Genomic DNA, 19595 nt, shown 5'->3' on the forward strand with positions numbered 1-19595 from the left:
AATATAGGCAAAGCTTGGAAGAGAATGTGGCTTCATTTCTTATCCCTGCTTCCAACCTTGGTGAAAGGAAAGAAAGATCTGTGGGTCCTGGAATGTTTTGCCTTTCCCCTCAACCTGAAAAATTCTGAGTTTGCTGCCAAAATTTCAAATTAAGGAGATTTCATTTGAAAATCTGGATTTTGGCATTCTCTTGAAAAATGTAAGGACAAGGTCAAATTGGACCTGCATTCTCACATGGCAGCAACTAGATAGTGGCTGCCCTCCTAGGCGGGGCATGACTTCCTGTTCACCTGAGACCTTCCTGGCCTGTGTCCCCATCCACATTACCTACCTGACACCTGTTAGCAGCATTTGGTCTAAACTCTATTGGGCAGAGACTTGCCTGTTTTCTTCTCTAAGGGTACAACCTCCATTAAAACCAGTCTTTTGGCCCTAGGGAAGCCATGTAGTAAAGAAGAATAAAAACATGGGCTTCTGAGTTAGACAGACCTAAGCTGAAATCTCAGCTTTGTTCTTTGTTAGCAGAGTGAGCCTGGGCAAACTGCTTACCCCCAACCTCAGAATGGGAACAATGACACATACACATGAAATGGTGCTTGTAGTGATTATGTGAGAGAATGTATCAGAAGCAGATATCAATAGCATATCCTAAGCAGTTAATAAAAAAATGAATCATCAGGATGAGGAATTCGTCATCGTATATCTTTTAATTTTAGAGCCTGTCTTCATCGTTGCCTTCTGTGGAAGGGCCTGAGGGATCGGCTTACAGTTTACCTCATTTTATACAAAATGAAATTAAGGCCTAGAGAGCCACACATTAGTGGTGGAACCAGGAGGAGGATCTGGATCTCCTAAGTTTTAGCCTGAGGAAATTTTTCTGTGTCATTCTACTTCACTTTTAGTCCGAGTTTTTTTTTTCATAAAAGCCTTTATTTTGACGGTCACAAAATCTTCCAATGAAAAGAACACTGACTCAAGATTTATGGCTGGCCTAGTGACCATGTTTTTAAATTATAACTTCCAAATATAGTGAAATGACAAGAATCCATCATTAGCTGTTGAAGTTCTCTAATACTTATTTATCTGAAATACTCCTATTCTTGTTCTAAGCTCACCGACACCCTCCTGTGGTCAGTAGAAATAATAATTTCAGCTAAATGAACAGGAAAACTTTGGAGTTATTTAAAGTTAATGGTTAAGTATAATACGACAGATAAGTGCCAAATAATAAAAAGTCACTATAATTATACTATTTTAGGCCCTGGCCATTGCCTAGAGGAAAAATTGTCTATCTCTGACCAAATCTTTAATGAGAATGATACATTACAATGGATGCTTTTCTTAGGCCTTGTTCATAATACATCTACCTGTTAATGAAAAAAATTCAACACATGTGGTGGCTATATTATCTTAGATCTCTGTAGGTTTTCCTCCAATAGACATGCCTGTGAATGACAGAGCATTCTAGGACTCTCTGAGTGCCGCTAGTGTGTATAGAAGGTAAGAGTCCTATCATGGGATAGTTAAACCTGGAGGCTCCTCTCAACTGTCTCCTATCAAACATATGCTTGGTAAGCACATAACTCAAGTGGTGGAAGCAGAAGTGTGGGGACATACTAGAGGGAAGCAGACGAACTCCAAATGTTCAGGGGGCTCTGGACATCCATCCAAGTGTGTGGCTTACTTTAGTGAGTTGGTTAAACGGAAGTAGGTTAGAATGCTTCTGTTGTATTAACAGGCTGACCTAAGTCAACAGGCAGTGCTAAACTGCCCAAAGAAACAGTATATATACTAGTAGAGAAAAGCAGTGATAAAAGTAATTTAATTTACTTTTTGTGCCATAAAATAAGGAAGTACTTAAAAATGATGGGGGCATGTCAAAAGAACAAGGGAACTGGCTTGAGGGAACTCTTGCCAGGCAAATCTGGAAAAATTTGAGCATCAAAACAAATAAGGGCAACGATGTACTATAAGCTATTAAATAAGGTTGAATTTATGAGGCCATACTAATAACAACAAAGAAAGAAAGAAGGGAGGGCAACTTCCTTATTTTGGAATGCCAACTAAAAAATGTAGAAATGGTGGAATCATAAAAATCACCATTTTGCAACCACAGCAGTCATAACTGATTCAAGCAAAAATCATCAATGGATGATAAAAATAATAAATGAAAGTTTGATGAAACAATATAGTAACTCTGCAGTGGAGAAATACAGCGGAGACAACACCTTAACCAAATGTTCAAAGTTAATATCATCAGTAATAGGACAAATCGATATCACGTGTCACCTAATAGGACACATTGAGAAGAACACAGCATTTCTGTGACATTCCTGCCAAAGATACACAAACTGGATCTGAAATGAGAACACCAGATGTACCCAAACTGAGGGATGTTCTACACGATAACTGGCCTAAAATGCTTAAAAAATGTCAAGGTCATGAAAATCAAGGAAAGATGAGAAACTGTTCAGATTGAAAGACACCAAAGAGACGTTAAGTAAATGTAGCACATGCTCCTTAATTGCTTCTTTTTGCTATAAAGGATGTGATTGAGACATCTGAAATTTGAATAAGGTCTGTGGATTAGACACTAATGCTGTATCAGTGTTAACTTCCTGATTTTGAGGTCTGTACTGTGGTTATGTGAGGAGAATGCTCTTGTTTTGAGAAAAGACTCACTAGTGTTTAGAGGTAATGGAGCATTATGTCTACAACTTACTTTCAAGTTTTTCATGAAGAAAAGAGAAAGAGAGAGACAAAAAGATTTTTAAGAATGTAATTAGATTTTGTGGAAGAAAACAGGTTAAATAACAAGAGAAATTATAAATAGAGTTTGTGTTTAAGGCTTTTGATGATGGAATGCTTTTCTTTCTATTATGAAGTTGAAGAATCAAGACCCATTTTGTAATGAAAATTCTACTGCAACTTTAGAAAAGTCACATATATAAATTAATATAAAAATATATCCATATATTCTATCTATCTTATCTATCTATCTATCCATGTATCTAGCTAGATATTTCTTGGGCTGGGCTTGGGGGAGAAGGAGAGCTATCTATATTCAGAGTCTTGAAGTCTGTTCCTGTCGTGTTTTGAGAGCAGTCACAGGCTGATCCCTACCATCAAACCAGAGGCATAAGAGAGATGTACGTGTGATTTTTAAATTTCTGAATAATTATGTTCTATAAAGGAGGAAAAAGTATTTTATTTTAGAATTAAGAGAGCCAAAGTTATAATAATAGCTACTATCTATCATTGTGAAATAGTCCTTATATATTGTTGAGAGCTCTGTGGGTTAATCCAAACTAGACTAGAACATATGAATTTGTTTCTGACATTATGTCAGATTTTTCTCTTTCTGGGCAGTGACTTACATGTAAATATGAAGGCAGAGTGGTTGAGGTAATGATGACTCACGATCAATGCAGCACTTTCCCCTTTGGCTAGCACAAAACCTATTTAAGTTTCAGATTTTCCTACTAAGGCTCTGCAGATGTTGTTCTTTATGGAAAGGATTATTCAACCCACACCAGCAATGTGAAATACAAGGCCCTTAATAGCCTTGTGTTCACCTATTAAAACAAACATCTAAAAGGAAAAAGAAAAAAAAAATTATCCAAAACTACTAAGCTCTTTTTCTTTAGGGGGAAAACATCACTGTAATGCCACCAAAGCATTGTCAAGGAAAACCTGACAAATTTTATTCAGTACCCTACAACTGGGAAGTCTTGTAAGAAGACTCAACTGTAGTTATTTCTGCTCTTTACGTAATTAAAAAACTAAGTATATATTTCTGAGATATTCACTCCAGGAATTAAATGGAAGATAAAATTAGTGAATGCTAGATCACCACTGGCCTACTTTCCATATATTTGGTAAGGATCATGTTTTATGAATGTTGTGCTAAGTGCAAGACAATATAAATCTGACAGCAGTCCTAGACTCCAAGAAGTACTAGCCCAAGAAGAAAGGTCATCAGCTGTCACGTCGAAGGGGCTTGCTGTAGCTGTCAAAACCACCACAAAATCACACGGTTTTTTTTGTTTTTGTTTTTTGCTTATTCAGTATTTCTACTGGGGTGTTCCCCTGTCCACCTCTATTTCCTGATGTCACGTTTCAGGTGGGGCTGATACAATCCCTTCTTGTCCCAAACTCTGGGAGTGGAGACATGGCCTACATCTGACCAATTAGAGTACCCCATCCCTTTGGCCACAGTGATGGGTTCAGGATGGGCATGTGACCTCACTGGCCTACTGGAGCACTCCTGAGGACTCCCACTGAAATTATGTGGAGAGACATGATCCTTTCACTGGGATTGCTAGCTGTGAGAACCATAAGTATTGCCCAGAGTTATCAGGGCCATCTTTGCCACCTGATTGAGAAAGGTTATATGAAAATGAAGCCACTAAAGAGAAAAGCAGAGCCAAGAAGAGGAAGGCTGGGTCCCGTGACTTGTGTTGATCCCTTGGTTCGAGCTGTGCCTAAGGCCCTGGGACTTCTTGGTTCGGTGGGGCAATAAATTCCCTTTTGTGGCTTAAGTTTGTGTGAGCTGAATTTTCATCCCTTTCAATGCTTCCAATAAACATTGCTTTACATACCTTTTGGTTCCCTAATACATCTGGAATCACATGAAATAATAGGTTCTCTCTTCAAAGCATAGGGGAAAATTATTCTTTTAACTGGCAACTTAACCCTAGCATTCCAGATTTATTCTCTGAAGGCATAAATGACATGCAACCTGGCTATACCATGAGCCAGGATTAGAATTAGTGTTAAAGGTCTTGTCCTAAGAGATCTACTACACCAAATCCATGGTGAACTGGAACAAAGAAAACCAAGAATATAAACTGGCAGCTTGCTAAGTATTAAAAAAAAAGTCAAAATAAATTTTGAGAACTATTGGGTTAAACAAAGTTAAAGAGGTTTCTTTCCAGGGGGACTTCTCCAAGCCAGATATTTACTAAATGTAATTTCATCTCTAAGAGGCTACTGAGATACACAGTGTTTCCTAATAGTTTGAACATGGATTCCTTACAAAAAAAGGGTTCTGAGAACATACTTTCAGAAACATCTGACCACATATGTTTCTAAAATCATAGCTTATTTGTCCTGAGCATTTTGCTTAATCTCTCTATTCTCCTTGGCATCTAACAATTTTTATGATTTCATCTAAAACCTCTATGCTAAGGATCATTATAACTCTCCTGCTAGCTTGAAGCTCTACCTCTTATTTCAGTTAGCTACTGAACACGGACACTGGAATATCTCACCATTACCTCAAACTCAACATATGCCTGAACCCTATCTCCTCTCCCACTTTTTTGATTCTTTCAATGATCTGCCATTTTTCCAGAAATCCAAACAGAAACATCCAAAATGTCAGCCTCCACATTCCATACTCAGCCAGTCTCCATCGACTCACACCAGGTCATTACCTCAGCCTCACAGCTGCCCTGCTTCACTCAGGGTCCTTTCCCAGACTATTCATCACTTCCCTGTCCATCTTCCTAAATACAGCCTTCAGCATTATACTTTTCCTATTCAATGGGCTTTAGCAGCTCCCCAGTCATAGGAAATCTAAAAACCTCATTGGGCCTTCACACGGTTCAGGCCACTCCTTGCTGTACTTGTACTACTCCTTAAAAGAGACCATTTGCTTTACTTAGGCTCATGCTAAAGGATACACTTAAGACAGACCAAGGGTTGCCGGCAAGGCAAGCTTCCTTTCAACTGCTTTTAAGAATGTCCTGGCTGGGGCAGTGGCTCAGGCCTGTAATCCTAGCACTCTGGGAGGCCAAGGTGGGAGGATCGCTTGAGCTCAGGAGTTTGAGACCAGCCTGAGCAACAGCGAGACCCTGTCTCTACTAAAAACAGAAAAAATTAGCTGGGTGTGGTGGCACATGCCTATAGTCCTAGCTACTCAGGAGGCTGAGGCTTGAGTCCAGGATTTTGAGGTTGCAGTGAGTTCTTAATATGATTATGCCACTGCACTCTAGCCTGAGCAACAGAGTAAAACTATATCTCAAAAAAAAAAAAAAAAAGAATGTCTTGTCTCAGTAAGACATTTGTGTGCAGAAAGTAAATCATACCCTGTCTTCTCAAACTTCCCAGGCTGTGTGTTTCCAGTGGCTCTAGACCCAGCCCTTCCTCCCACCTCTGCTCCTGTGTACCTGGCACTAGCTCCTTGGGATCAGCATTGAATCTGGATTTGCCCTCTGGGCTTTGTGCTTGCATCAAATTGGCTATGATATTTGCTAACTGCTCCTCTGCTGTCTGCACTCAGGTCTTCCCCGGATTTGTGGTGATCCAAGCCTATGGCACAATTCTTCGTCTCAGGAAGGAGGCACACCGTGCTCATTCTTATATCTACGCCTGCGGTCATGTGTTTCGGAATGCCTGGAATGCCCTTCCCTCTCTTTTTGAACTATTAAAAAAAATCATTTTAAAAGCCCAAATCAAGCTCCATCTCCTTTCCTTATGAGTTTCATCTACATAGACACCTCTCTTCTGAACCTTTAGCACAGGGCCCAGATTTCCAATTTATCATTGAACTAGACAGTGTTTTTTTTTTACTACTTGCCATTGTTGCGTGACTATCAGCCTCATCTCCTAAATATATAGAATAAGCTCACTGAGGGTAAAAATCATGTTTCATATTTCAGTATCCCCCAGAGAGCCTACATTGGTGGGTAAAGAGTAAGTGCTGTACTAGAACTAGCTGCCTAAATAAATCTCAACGGACTCAAATAGCTATTATTTGTCCATAACTTCAGTAGATGACACTCTGCCAATGCCACAAAGTTCTACAGTTTGGATCACTATCATCTTCCTAGGAAATTATGGTTCGCTCACTGATCTTCCTAAAGCCAGGCCTAGAGTGTAAACACTGTTGTTACACGAAAATAAACTAGAAGTATTGGAGGGGAGCACTATTAGAATGTTTAAGGAATTGAGATTCCAATGATATAGCCATTAGATTGTAGATATGTTGAGATCATAGAAAAACTTTTTGACCACCAAAAAAAGTATTTATGATGGAAAATATGTAACTATTATATTTGCATCTACAGGTGTCAATGGTTGCTTGGGGCTGCTGGAAGGCTATTAATTAGTACAGATTTCTTGCTGAGATTGTACTTAAGTTTTCGCTTTATTCATATGCCAACAATTACTGATAAAACAATTCATTTTTTAAAATGTCACATATAAGAGTCACAGTTGTTTCATGGGCTATTGCACACAAATATGGCTGAAATAAGATGGATACTTGACTAGTGGAAGAGAAATCATGAAACAGAACAGTTTGGAAAAGAAAGCAACTTCTAAGTGAGTAAGACGCTAGCTTCCTCTGGGACAGACCGGCTAGTCTAGTTCCCTGACTTTTGTGTCAAGCCTGGCTTCTGCTCTCCCCTGGGGCATGAGGGCTTCACACTTCCACTCTAGAATAGTGCACTTTCCTCCCTGGGAAACAATGCTTTTAGCTGTCTTTTCATGTAAGCAGAGAGCACTGGTGGCTCAGTTATTGGGCTACAGATCGTGGAGGAAATACATGGGCTATGCTTTGCTCGGAAAGTGAGCAGTAATGATATGGGGGAAGGCCCATTCTCATTCCTCTATCTTCGTACCAGCAAATGCTGCAGAGGCTCAAATGAGACCAGTTCTAGAAAATCAATTTAATCTCTGTCAGATCTTATGTCTCTCTAATCATTTGTATGAAACTTTAATTAAAATTATGTGAATGTATGAACAAGAGAGAAAACCTTAGTATTATTTTTTAAATCCATATTCTTTAAACTGAGGGTAGAAATCAGTGGACAGAAGCAAGGGTTGAAACAATTTCTGGAAAGCAAACCAGTAACAACGTCAGCCATCATGATCTTGTATCAGTGGGGCATAGAAATGCAGGTTCTCTTTCCATCTCTCTGGGCAGAAGCACGTAAGGTGGCTATGGGTGAGTAAGCTAGCACACATTTAGAAGCAGATCGCTTCACTACAAAGAAAGTTACTTAACCTCTCGGAGCACTAGTGTGTTAGCAGCTCTGTGCCTCAGTTCCTCATCTGTAAATTGAAGTAATAACAGTACCTACGGCACAGGGTCATTATGCGTTATGACTAAATACTGAAAACAGTGCTGGTAAGAGATAAGTATATGTAAGTATTAGCTATTACTATTAGGAAGCTTCTTGCAAAACTGATATTAGAATGGCACTAGTTAAAACAGTGTTCACAACTAGAGTTAGTCCCAGGGTGTTAGTCTTTCTTGCTTACCTACTCCCAGGGCCTGTACCCCTAGGTCTATTCAAATAGAATATCTTACTGCTATCTCTACTCAACTGTTACAGAATTCTGACCTCAACATAAATATAGGAATACTTAAGTAGACAATAACAAGAACAACAAAGCTTTTTGTTAGGATTCAGAAACATTCAAATGGGTGAGTTCTGGAAATACTTTCCTAAGACAATACATCAGAAACTTTTAGATGTCTCAAGGAGATATGGGATGACATATGGAACCCGTGCAGTTCTGAACGCTGATGACCAGTCTTGGTGAAGCAAGCATATGAAGGGAAACAGATTGAGCCTATCCATCAAAAAGGAATGATGAAGTTTCTCTACTTTTCTCTGTGCCACCTTGACCTCTGCTTTTTTCATATTTTGCTTTATCATAAACACTTTTAAGACATGATATTTGTAAGGAAAAAGTTTGGGATCCAGCCTTCCCACAATCACACTACTATGTTTTCAGTGGCTACTGGAACTGATGCTCACCCTGCTTAAATCTGAGAGGCATGAGGTATCTTCTAAACACTCCACAGTGATTCAACTACATTCTTGAGGAGAAGTGGGATCCCTGTGTGGGGATTAAGGACTCCAAAAGTCCCCATTAGGCCTGGGAAGGAAAGATGGATGAGATCATCACTATCCAACCTTATAGCTGTTTAGGGGTGATGCTGGGATACCTAATCAGCTCACTCTTCTCATTGACTTGCCCCTGCTGCAACTGTGCTTGTTGTTACCCCTTTCCTGCCAGCAGGCTCACTCTTTTGGAAACCAAAGTCAGATCTTGCCGGCTTGCTTATTTGAACAGCAAGGCAATTTAGCAGGACTGTAAGTTATTTTCATTATTTACCAAAGGAAAGAGTGTCAGGGATGAAACAAATGGCCTAAAAATCACTGAGAGTTCTGTTTTCTATCACTAATATTAAAGGACGTACTAAAGGATCCTTATTACTGCTTGCCAAAGAGCTGCATAATATCACTTGGCTCCTCAGAAATACTGACTTCCATGGAACTAACACGCACGATCTTATGGGGTTATACAGAGACAAATGCCAAGATTTTAATTCCACTATCATTTTCTGATTTGGGCAGGGTAAGGTATTCTGAACACCCTAGATACCTGACTAGATGGTAAAGTTGATAATGCTGCCTGGGCTGTAGAGCATGTAGATAGACCATAAATTGTAGAATCAATAACTCTGCCACTTACTAGCTGTGTGACCTTGGGCAAATTACTTAACCCCTCTGAGCCTTAGTTTCCCCATCTGTGAATTACATACCTGGAACATTTTCTTACTCCCAAAATGATACCAAAGACTGAGACTTTTTAAAAAAACTCTCCGACCAAATTAATTTTCTTTACCCTAGAAGTTTTAAATTATTAGCTTAAAATTATTTTTAAGGATTAGCTTCACATTCTCCACATAATTGCAACAATGAATAATGACATGGCCAATGCCACTTACTGTTGTCTATTATTATTATTTCTGGGCTTGCAGCTATTGTATAGTTTTATTTATGTCTTTTTAAATTTATTTTTATTTTTTAACAGAGTTTTTGGTCTGTTTTGCGTGTAGATGTCCAATTGTTCACATACCATTTGCTGACTATCTTTTCTCCTTTAAACTGCTTTGGTATCTTTGTTGAAAATTAATTGGCAACATGTCTTTGAGTCTATTTCTGGACAGTCTATTCTGTTCCATTGGTTTGTTTATCTTTTGCCAGCATCACACTGTCTTGATCATAGTTTTATAGTAAAGCTTAAAATTGGGTAATATTTCTCCAACTTTATTCTTATTTTAAAAAATCATTTTGGCAAATTTAGTTCCTTTGCCTTCCCAAATAAATTTTAGGATCAGCTTATCTATAGCTATAAAAAAATCCTTCTGTCTACAGCCACACCACCCCGAACACGCCTGATCTCATCTGATCTTGGAATCTAAGCAGGGTTGGGCCTGGCTAGTGCTTGGATGGGAGACTGTCTGGGAATACTAGGTGCCGCAGGCTTTAAAAAAAAAAAAAAAAAACTTCTGAGATTTTGATCGGAATTGCATTAAATCTAAAGGTCAATTTGGAGTGAATTAACATCTTTATCATGTTGAGTCTTTCGATCCATGAACTTAGTATATCTCTTCATTTATTTAGGTCTCTGATTTCTTTCATTATTGTTTTATAGTATTCAGCATACATATCCTGCACAAGTCTTATTAGATTTATACCTAAGTATTTCATTTTTTAGGGGGAGCTATTTGTAAATGGTGATATATATATTTTTAAATATTTTTTATAAATATATATTTTTCTTTTATTTTGGTGGGAGTCACCCAGACTGGAGTGCAGTGGTGTGACCATAGCTCACTGCAGCCTTGAACTCCTGGGCTCAAGCAATCCTCTTGCCTCAGCTTCCTGAGTACCTGGGACTACAGGCATATATTATTGTACCAAGATTAGATTTTTCAGTTTTAGGTTTAAATTATTAATTGCTGACATATAGAAATGCAACTGATTTTTGACTCTGTTAAACTCACTTATTAGTTCTAAGAGTAGTAGGGTTTTTTTCCTAGTTTGTTTTGGGTTTTTTTTTTTTTTGTGGTAGATTCTGTGGGATTTTCTAGGTAGGCAGTTATACTGTCTGCAAACACGGAGAATTTTATTTCTTCCTTTCCAACCTACATGCCTTTTATTTATTTTTCTTCTCTTACTGAACTGGCTAGGACTTCCAGTTTGATGTTGAATAGGAATGGTGGGCATGGTTATCTTTCCTTATTCTCAATGTTAGAGGGAAAGCATTCAGTCTTTTACATTAAATGTGGTGCTAGCCATAGGGTTTTTGCAGATGTCCTTTATCAGGTTGAGAAAATTCCCTTTTATTCTTAGTTTTCTGAGAGTACCACTTCAGTTTTTGGGCTGCCTTGAGTCAAGGCCAGGAGATTCTGGAGGAAAAATGGGAAACTCATAGCTGGTTCAATGGTAGTTCAAATTCTGGCCTTCTTCTTCAATCTGTATACTGTCATTTATTTTTCAGGGACTTCAAATAGCTGCTCATGCATTCTTTCCAGGGTTTATAGCTGCATTCAGGGTAGAGTATGCTTACTCTATTGTATTCAGAACTAGAGCCCTTGAGTCATACTGAAGGAAGGAAAATTATCCAGCTTATTCAGTTCCATCAAAAAATATGTATTGTTTTAAGTGTTGAAGATCCAAAGATGAGTTAATCTTATTCCTCTTTCTACCTGATGAATTCCTGCTTTTTAAACAAATTTTTAATTTTTATAGAAGTAATAAATGTACACGGTTTAATAAGTCAAATAGTACAACAAGAAGTATAACAAAAGCAGTAATCTCATGACCCACTGCTTCTCCCCAACCCCGGCAATTCTCACTCTAAATAACAGTAACTACTTCAACTCTGCTTACTATGTCTTCTGCTATTTATCTCCATATTTCTAAATAGTACTCTTGTATTCTCTTAATTTTTCAATTTCAGACATTATATATTGACTTCCTACTATAAAAGATTATTTCATCTCCCTCACCTCAAACATTCATTACTCACTCTCTCGTTCCTCATCCTCCTAATAAAGTGCTACCACAAACAAATCAATATTATTTACCTTATTATTATTACCATACAGATGGTCCCTGACTTAAGATGGTTCAATTTAATGATTTTTCTACTTTATAATGGTGTGAAACCATCATAATTTTGATATAATGTATAATATTTAATAAATTACATGAGATATTCAACATTTTATTATAAAATAGGCTTTGTATTAGATGATCTTGCCCAACTGTAGGCTAATGTAAATGTTCTGAGCACATTTAAGGTAGGCTAGGCTAAGCTATGATGTTTAGTAGATTAGGCATATTAAATGCATTTTCAACTTCATGATATTTCAGCTTAAGATGGGTTTATCAAGACCTAACCGCATCATAAATTGAGTAGCATCTGTATATGTATGGTGATATATTTTACTATATGCAGTAATACATGTTACTATATGAGTAATATATGTTACTATACTCATATATTACTATATATATTTCTATTATAATAATATGTATTATGTAGTTAATATGCTAGTATATACTATCACTATGTATAATTTTTCATTTTCCTCAATAATCTATGTACTAAATGAACTAAAATACTCTTCACTAATTCTTAGCTCTACTTTATGTATATATTACCAATCGTTCTACAAATTCTCCACTGGACCTGTGAACTCCTTTCATATTATCAGTCTATCATATTACTAGTTCTTTTTTTTATGATATCCATTCTTTCTAGAACCCTCTGTGTTTCCCCTTGTCTTAGGAGTGGTTGCTTTGAGGCCTGCTGCACATCTGCCATCCTAGAACACTCTTTCACCATCATACTGGGAATTACCTTTGCCTCTTCCCTGGCTAAAGGCACTCTCTCCACCATGTCTTCTGCTTTCTTGGTTTCCTCCCTCCTCTTGGCGAGACCACATTAAGCAGTAGCTTCCTGAGAAAGAATGTAAGTTTCTAAGATTTGCACATTTGGTATTGGTTTTAGTCCATTTGTGTACTTGATTAATAGCTTGGCTGGATATAAAATTCTAGATTGTAAATCATTTTCCCTCTGATTTTTCTTTTAGCTTCCAATGTCACTATGGAGAAGCCCGGTGCCATTAGGATTTCTATCACCTTTTATATAACTTGTTCTCCATTTCCCTTGACTTGGAAGTTCTCAGCATTGTTTCTTTATTCATGGGGTTTAAAATTTCAGGTGGACATGCTGTGGTGTGTGTGTTACATCTGTTACACTGAACACCTGTTCTTTATTTCAGTGAAATTTTTAAAAATTGTTTTTTCAGTCATTTCCTGCCCTTTCCTGCCCTGGAATTCTTTTTTTTTTTTTTTGAGATAGAGTCTCGCTCTGTTGCCTGGGCTAGAGTGCTGTGGCGCCAGCCTAGCTCACAGCAACCTCAAACTCCTGGGCTTAAGTGATCCTACTGCCTCAGCCTCCCGAGTAGCTGGGACTACAGGCATGCGCCACCATGCCCAGCTAATTTTTTTTTCTATATATATTTTTAGTTGGCCAGATAATTTCTTTCTATTTTTTAGTAGAGACGGGGGTCTCGTTCTTGCTCAGGCTGGTCTCGAACTCCTGACCTCGAGCGATCCACCCGCCTTGGCCTCCCAGAGTGCTAGGATTACAGGCGTGAGCCACCATGCCCGGACCTTTCTGGAATTCTTATTAGTGAAATAAGACTTTCTTATATTTTCTGTTTTGAATTTCTTTGTTTTTAGGAGAATTCTCTAATGTCCAACCCCTTCTATTGAACTTTTTATTTCTGCTACCACTTTTTAGTTTCCAAGCAGTCTTTCTCGTTCTTTCAAGGTTCCTATGTTAAAATAGTGTCCTGTTTTTGTTGTATGATCACAATATTTTCTCTTATCTCTTAGGGAATATCTGTTGTCACTTTGTGAAATATTTTTCTGCTCTTTGCATCACCCCCATTTTTTCTTTTTTCCTTGTTTACTATGATTTCCATCTTTTGTATGAGAGGCTACCATTAATATGTAAGAATCAGGCACTGGAAAAGTAGACTCAAACTTTTTTTGTATAAAAGTGGGGCTGGTCAACCAGGTCTTTTTATAAGGTTACTGGGAGGAATTTCCAAAGGTCAGCACCAGAAAGGCTCTTCTGTTCTCTTAGATGTGTTAGTTTTCAGAGAGGATTTTTCCAATTTCCTGCCCAAGGAGTACAAATATGGATGTTAGCCTCCTTGGATCCAGGTAAGAAAATCAGACTTTTACTCTTATCTGCCTGTTAGTTGTATGGTGGCCCTCCTGTCCTAAACTGTGCAAATCTCCATCATAGCTCCTGCCTTTTGTAAGGGGAGAGGAGAGCCAGCTGCCTAGGAGCATAGGATAGAGGAGAAAATCTGATGTCTAAATGACCTCCATACAGACCTTTGGCTAATCTTCCAAATTTTAGAGCCACCTCACACTCCAACCTTCAGAACCACATGGTATCTTTAAGTCCTAATGCTAAGAAAAACTTAAAAAAAAAAACACTAAGAAAGAAAAACTTATAAAGACAGCTCTAAATTTGAATTGCTCTTTACTATTCTCAGGACTTGGGCTAAATGATGTATATTTTGCTGTGTGTTTTTTGGTCCTGTTCTAATTTGTCTTTTGAATAAGGCTAAACACTGTAATCTTCTGCTGACAATTGTCCTATCACTGATTTCCTGCTTTTCTTCAAGCTGACAGGTTTAGGCAAAGATCATTTTTTCAATTCCTTTTTTGGGCCTGACAAAACTTTTTCCAAACAGGATTATAAACAAAGCTTACATTTTAACACTAGGATAGATGACCACTTATGTAACTCATTGGGTCACAATTTAATATTAGGTATTTGGGTACTGTGGTTTCATTTTAATTAGGCTTTGTCTCCATGTAAATATTAAAGAATTCTATAGCTCAATATTAGTTTAAATTCTAAGTTTCTAATTTTTATTGTTTAATGAGTACTTATTCTGTGCCAGGCATTAATGTATTTCATTCTTACAGCAATGTTGCAAGGTTCAATGGTATTCATTTTATAATTAGAAGGTGAGGCTTTGAAAGAATAAGTAATTTGCCAAAGATCACATACAAAGTGGAATGAGGACTTGAATCTAGGTTTGATCACTGTAAATTTCATGCGCTTAAACAGTAAGATTTACTGCTTATGAATAAAATCATAATTTTATCTATAACTCTAACAGTAAGAAGGTTTTATTTCTACAGCCATTGTAATGTGTTGATTATATATAAGTACATATCTAATGAGCTCAGAACCATAAAAATTCTGGAGCTGTTGATAGTCAGCCTATTTACCGCATTTGACATTCCAATTTATGACCAGTATACTGCAGAATTAATTTGTTTTCCTTATACTTTTAATAAATATTGCTAAAATTACCTTTTTACTTGCTGATCATATTGCTACACAATATGCACTGGGGATACAGTAGCATATAAAATAATGACTTTATGGCCTGTCTTGAGAGAAGGGAGTTAAAATTTCCTGCTGATGATTTGAAAAAGAATTTCTTAAGGTTAGACCTTTTCTAAAGTGTGAAAGCAAGATACTATTTCAATTTTTAATATTAGTTTAAAACTTAATACCCACAATTTTCATAGTTTATAGGGGTATCATTTTTGCTGGATATGCACAAAGGTTAATGAAAACTCATAGCCTCCCTAAAATCATAAACTTGCTGGTTTGCTGTCTTACGGAGGTGGTTGTTGATTTAATTTTAGTTGTATTTAGCAATTACTGATAATGTTGTAATCCAATGGAAGCATTACTTCTGGAGGAATAGAAAAATAAACTGGCAGTTTCTGAAATACAATCTATACAAGAAAGGAGGCACCTATGCATGAACCCGTGAGTGTCATCCCATTTGAGAGCACACTTTTCTCCAATTCTTTGCTCAAACCAAATTCCTGCTTCAAGAAGAGCATTGCCAATCTGTAATTGGGACAACTGCAGGCTTCCACATTTCCCAAAAATAATATGGCACCATCTTATCAGTGTTCTCAGTACCCCTTTCCCTTTTCTTTTACCACCCCCCCCCCATCAACATTTCCTTTGCCTCATTTCTGAAACACCTTGCTCTTGGGTAACTGTCATACTTCTCCTTGGGAAGTTAGCTGTTAAAGACTTAATACAGTGGCACACTGGAGTCAAATTGTATCAGCTTGTGAGAGATAACTGCTAAATATTTGGGAACTTTTCTAGCAGACTGTTAACCTGTGACAGCTTGAAATCAGCCATGGAGGCAGTATTTACATCATGGAAATTGGCAAACATTATTAACAACCTCCCACTTCCCATGAAAGTTGGTTTATCAGCATGCCACTGGGTATTACACTCCCCAGGAAACCTTGCATTTTCATTAGGTACTCCTGAAAATATTAAAGACTCAAAATGAATTTCCACGGCTGGGATTTCTCTCATAGGAATAAACAATGGAAAAGTCATTAGAGGCATTGTTCAAGTGTTAACCATATAGGTAAACAGCTAGACCATCTTGCTGAAAGCCAGCTCCATTGACAAGGCTAGGAGGTATGGTAGGAAGTTATAAACATTCAAAAAAGGCATTAACTTCTGGGCCAAGAAAGATTCCCAAAGACATATGTACATATGACAATCCTACAAAATATGGATCGTACTCTAACAATGACCCACTGAATCAGACTGTTGAGTATTTTCAGAGTTACTGACCACAGCAAAGAAGAAAGTGTAAGAGTGGACCATGCTCCTTAAAAAGAACAAAGGACTCATATCTCCACAGAGGATCTGGGGATAACTCAGCCTATACATTGAAAAACTAAATTTACTAATAGAGAGCCAATTAAATAATCTAGTAGTTTCCAAAACTGAAAATAGGCCCTAATATCCTACTAAGATCTTAAAAAATCAAAACTGCTGGACTAGCAGTTAAAGAAAAGGCCAAGCTTAGTTACCTAAGCACATCAAACTGCATTTATTCACAGTCCTAGAATATTCTCTTTAAAAAGAAGAATGGATTAATGGTGCTTAATATAAATTGGTTATCTTTTCCATGTATTTCTTTCTATGCTTCTTTTTATTCCCCTTCAAATATTGATTGTGTGTCTGCTGTGTACCAGGCAATATCTTAACTATAAAGATGAGTAACTTCTGGTCTCACACTGTGTTTCAGAAGATTCTATACATTTTTAAAGTATATAATTAAGGAAGTACTATTCAAAGACATCAAAGAGATTCTACCACTAAAAATGGAGAATTTACTTTCTGATTTGCTTACTGAAATTAGAAAATAACATTTGAAAGCTGTAACCTTTTAGCCTTTTGCTTCCACACAAATAGTCACCAGGAGTCTTCTAGAGAAGATGATTTAATTTCTGAGGAAACTGCATTGTAGCTTTAACAGCCTTCTTGAGAAACATACAAACGTAACTAAATAAAAGTTTGAAAATATACTTTATAGAGAATACCATTAAATATAGCCAAAAGAATTTTGGCTTATAATTAACCCATGCTTCTAAGATTATGGAATCTAAAAGTAATAAATATGGATTCTTTTTTCTTTTCCTTTTTTTTTTGCCTGGCTCAATGAAGGAAATTATAGATTCTTAAAAATAGGCTCTTACTACAGTTATAGTAATACTTTGAGTTTGTTGTTATAGCTGTTTATTATAGGAAAAACACATGTTTCTGTCAAAGCATATAAAATTAATGAACATATCTTATATGAAGAGCTCAATAAATACTCTCTTGCAAGCTGTACTCATTAAAGAAAAATACCAATGAATTCACTGAACAAAAACTCAAATCAACAATGGCTTCAAAGCTAATAACTCTAGAAGGCTGAAATGTAGCAAACACATAAAGTGCAGTGATAAAGCATGTAACTATATCATCTAAATACGAACAGTTCTTTTGCTACCAGACAGAGGCATCAGGGAAGGACAGGGATCAATTCGTGGTGGATGGCTTGGCAGGCTGTTTGCCCAACCTTCACTCTGACCTAAAGGAGCATCTCTTGCCCACCAGGAACCACACAAGACAGAAGTGTGTAAACCTCCCATGCTGGCAGGCCCGGGGCTGAGTCAAACTGCTAGAATACAAAGCAGGCCTGTTAATTTCCACAAAGTAAAGTAATTCCATTTGGCCACTAGGGGGAGATCAGGTTACTCTGCCAGCGACAGGGGAAGCTGCTTGCAGCCAGCAAGTGATAAGAGTACTAAGAACCTATTCTGTTTCCTCCTTACTTCTATGAAAGGCATTTTCCAAGCTCCAAAATCAGGACCAGACCTATGCTGAATAAAGAGTACACAAATGAAGAATAGCTGGAAGGATCGAACAGAAAGGGAACTGTAAAAGACCAAAATTTGCTTGTTACTACCATTGCCCCTGGAATGATTCCATGTAGATTTGTTGTGCAAACTATGAGCAAACAATAAGATGAGCTGGTCTAAATAAGAGCAATTAAATAAGCTGTTTCATTATTTACCAAGCCATAGAAGGAAGAAGAAAAACATGACAAAAAATTAAAACAATGACAGACTATTAAGACAATTAAACTCGTCTGTATAAACATAAAGATGCATAGTCAGAATTTGTTTCTAAGTGTGAGTACATACATAAGTATTTTCAGTGTTAACCGAAATGGATCAAAGAACCTTAGAGATCAAAAGAGAATGTTACATAACATCTACTCTAATTTTCCAAATGAATTTCTGAATTATATAACTTTATTACTAAATAAGTCTTATTTCTGCCATAGCTGAACTCTAAACTGGAGACATAAAGTTATATATATCCTGGAAAATGTTTGGTTTGGGAAAAGTTCAGATATTGTACTGCTTGAGGTAGCTGAATATATTGATTATTCTTTAGATGTTAGTATAATTCTGTTCATTTCTAACTTAATAACTATATGTAGTCATTTAATAAATACTTGTTCAGTTACAAATGGGGGAGATAAAAACAAAGACAATTCGTGATAGTTTAAAAGAATTATTCTGTTTGTTATCAAATAATTTCAATTGCCAGTATAATTCAGCATATAGGAGTGTGAGCATAAACTAACATAATTGCTTATTGTGCACCAATCACCATGCTGGGAGCTGGGATTACAAAGACGCACAATATAGTCAGAGAAGTTACTGGAAGAGAAGAGCTACATGGTTAAAACACAAATGGGGTAAATTTTTGTAGCAGTCAGGAACAGTCATCAAATTATCAGTAAAAGTTCTTTTCAAAGTTCTGTTGTAAAAAATAATTTAGGCCACCAATCTTGACCACAGGGAAAACATGACCTTTGATATCTACACATATGAGAAATTCAAATAAACTGTAGAAATTCAAACACAATAGTATTTACTATTAGGCGCCAATGACTGTAATGAGAACAGGAGCTTAATTCAAAAACACAAGAAACTAATGTTCAGAATAAAAGAAATAGGCCATAATTAATTAGTTTTGTAAATATGGCTATGGGCAGTGACCAACATTCAGTCTGCTGCTGTAATAGATCCATTGCACTTAATGACATGCTTGTTTTTGAGCAAGACATTTGCTTTGGCTTAATTAAATTAACATATTTATACACCTTCAAAAGGATTTAAGATTGCTAGTCTACTTTGGTTTGAGATTTTTAAAATGTTCCTACAAGCTTTTAATGATCTAAGAGAAATATGTATTATTTATTCACAAACATATCTATTTCTCTTTTAAGGAAAATCACAAAAATAATCACATAAATAGTAATTATTAATAAGGTATCAATAAAATAG

General features: G+C 36.9%; 1 protein-coding gene and 1 pseudogene across 1 annotated transcript in view; one reads left to right on the top strand and one right to left on the bottom strand.

Annotated features, from left to right (window-relative positions):
- VWA8 (von Willebrand factor A domain containing 8) overlaps positions 1-19595 on the bottom strand; it is a 314655-nt gene that overhangs the window by 64483 nt on the left and 230577 nt on the right. The window lies entirely within an intron of this gene.
- Positions 10174-10292, top strand: LOC123649588 (annotated as a pseudogene).

The sequence above is a fragment of the Lemur catta genome, chromosome 13 (genome assembly GCF_020740605.2).
Source record: "Lemur catta isolate mLemCat1 chromosome 13, mLemCat1.pri, whole genome shotgun sequence".
NCBI classification, from domain to species: domain Eukaryota; kingdom Metazoa; phylum Chordata; class Mammalia; order Primates; family Lemuridae; genus Lemur; species Lemur catta.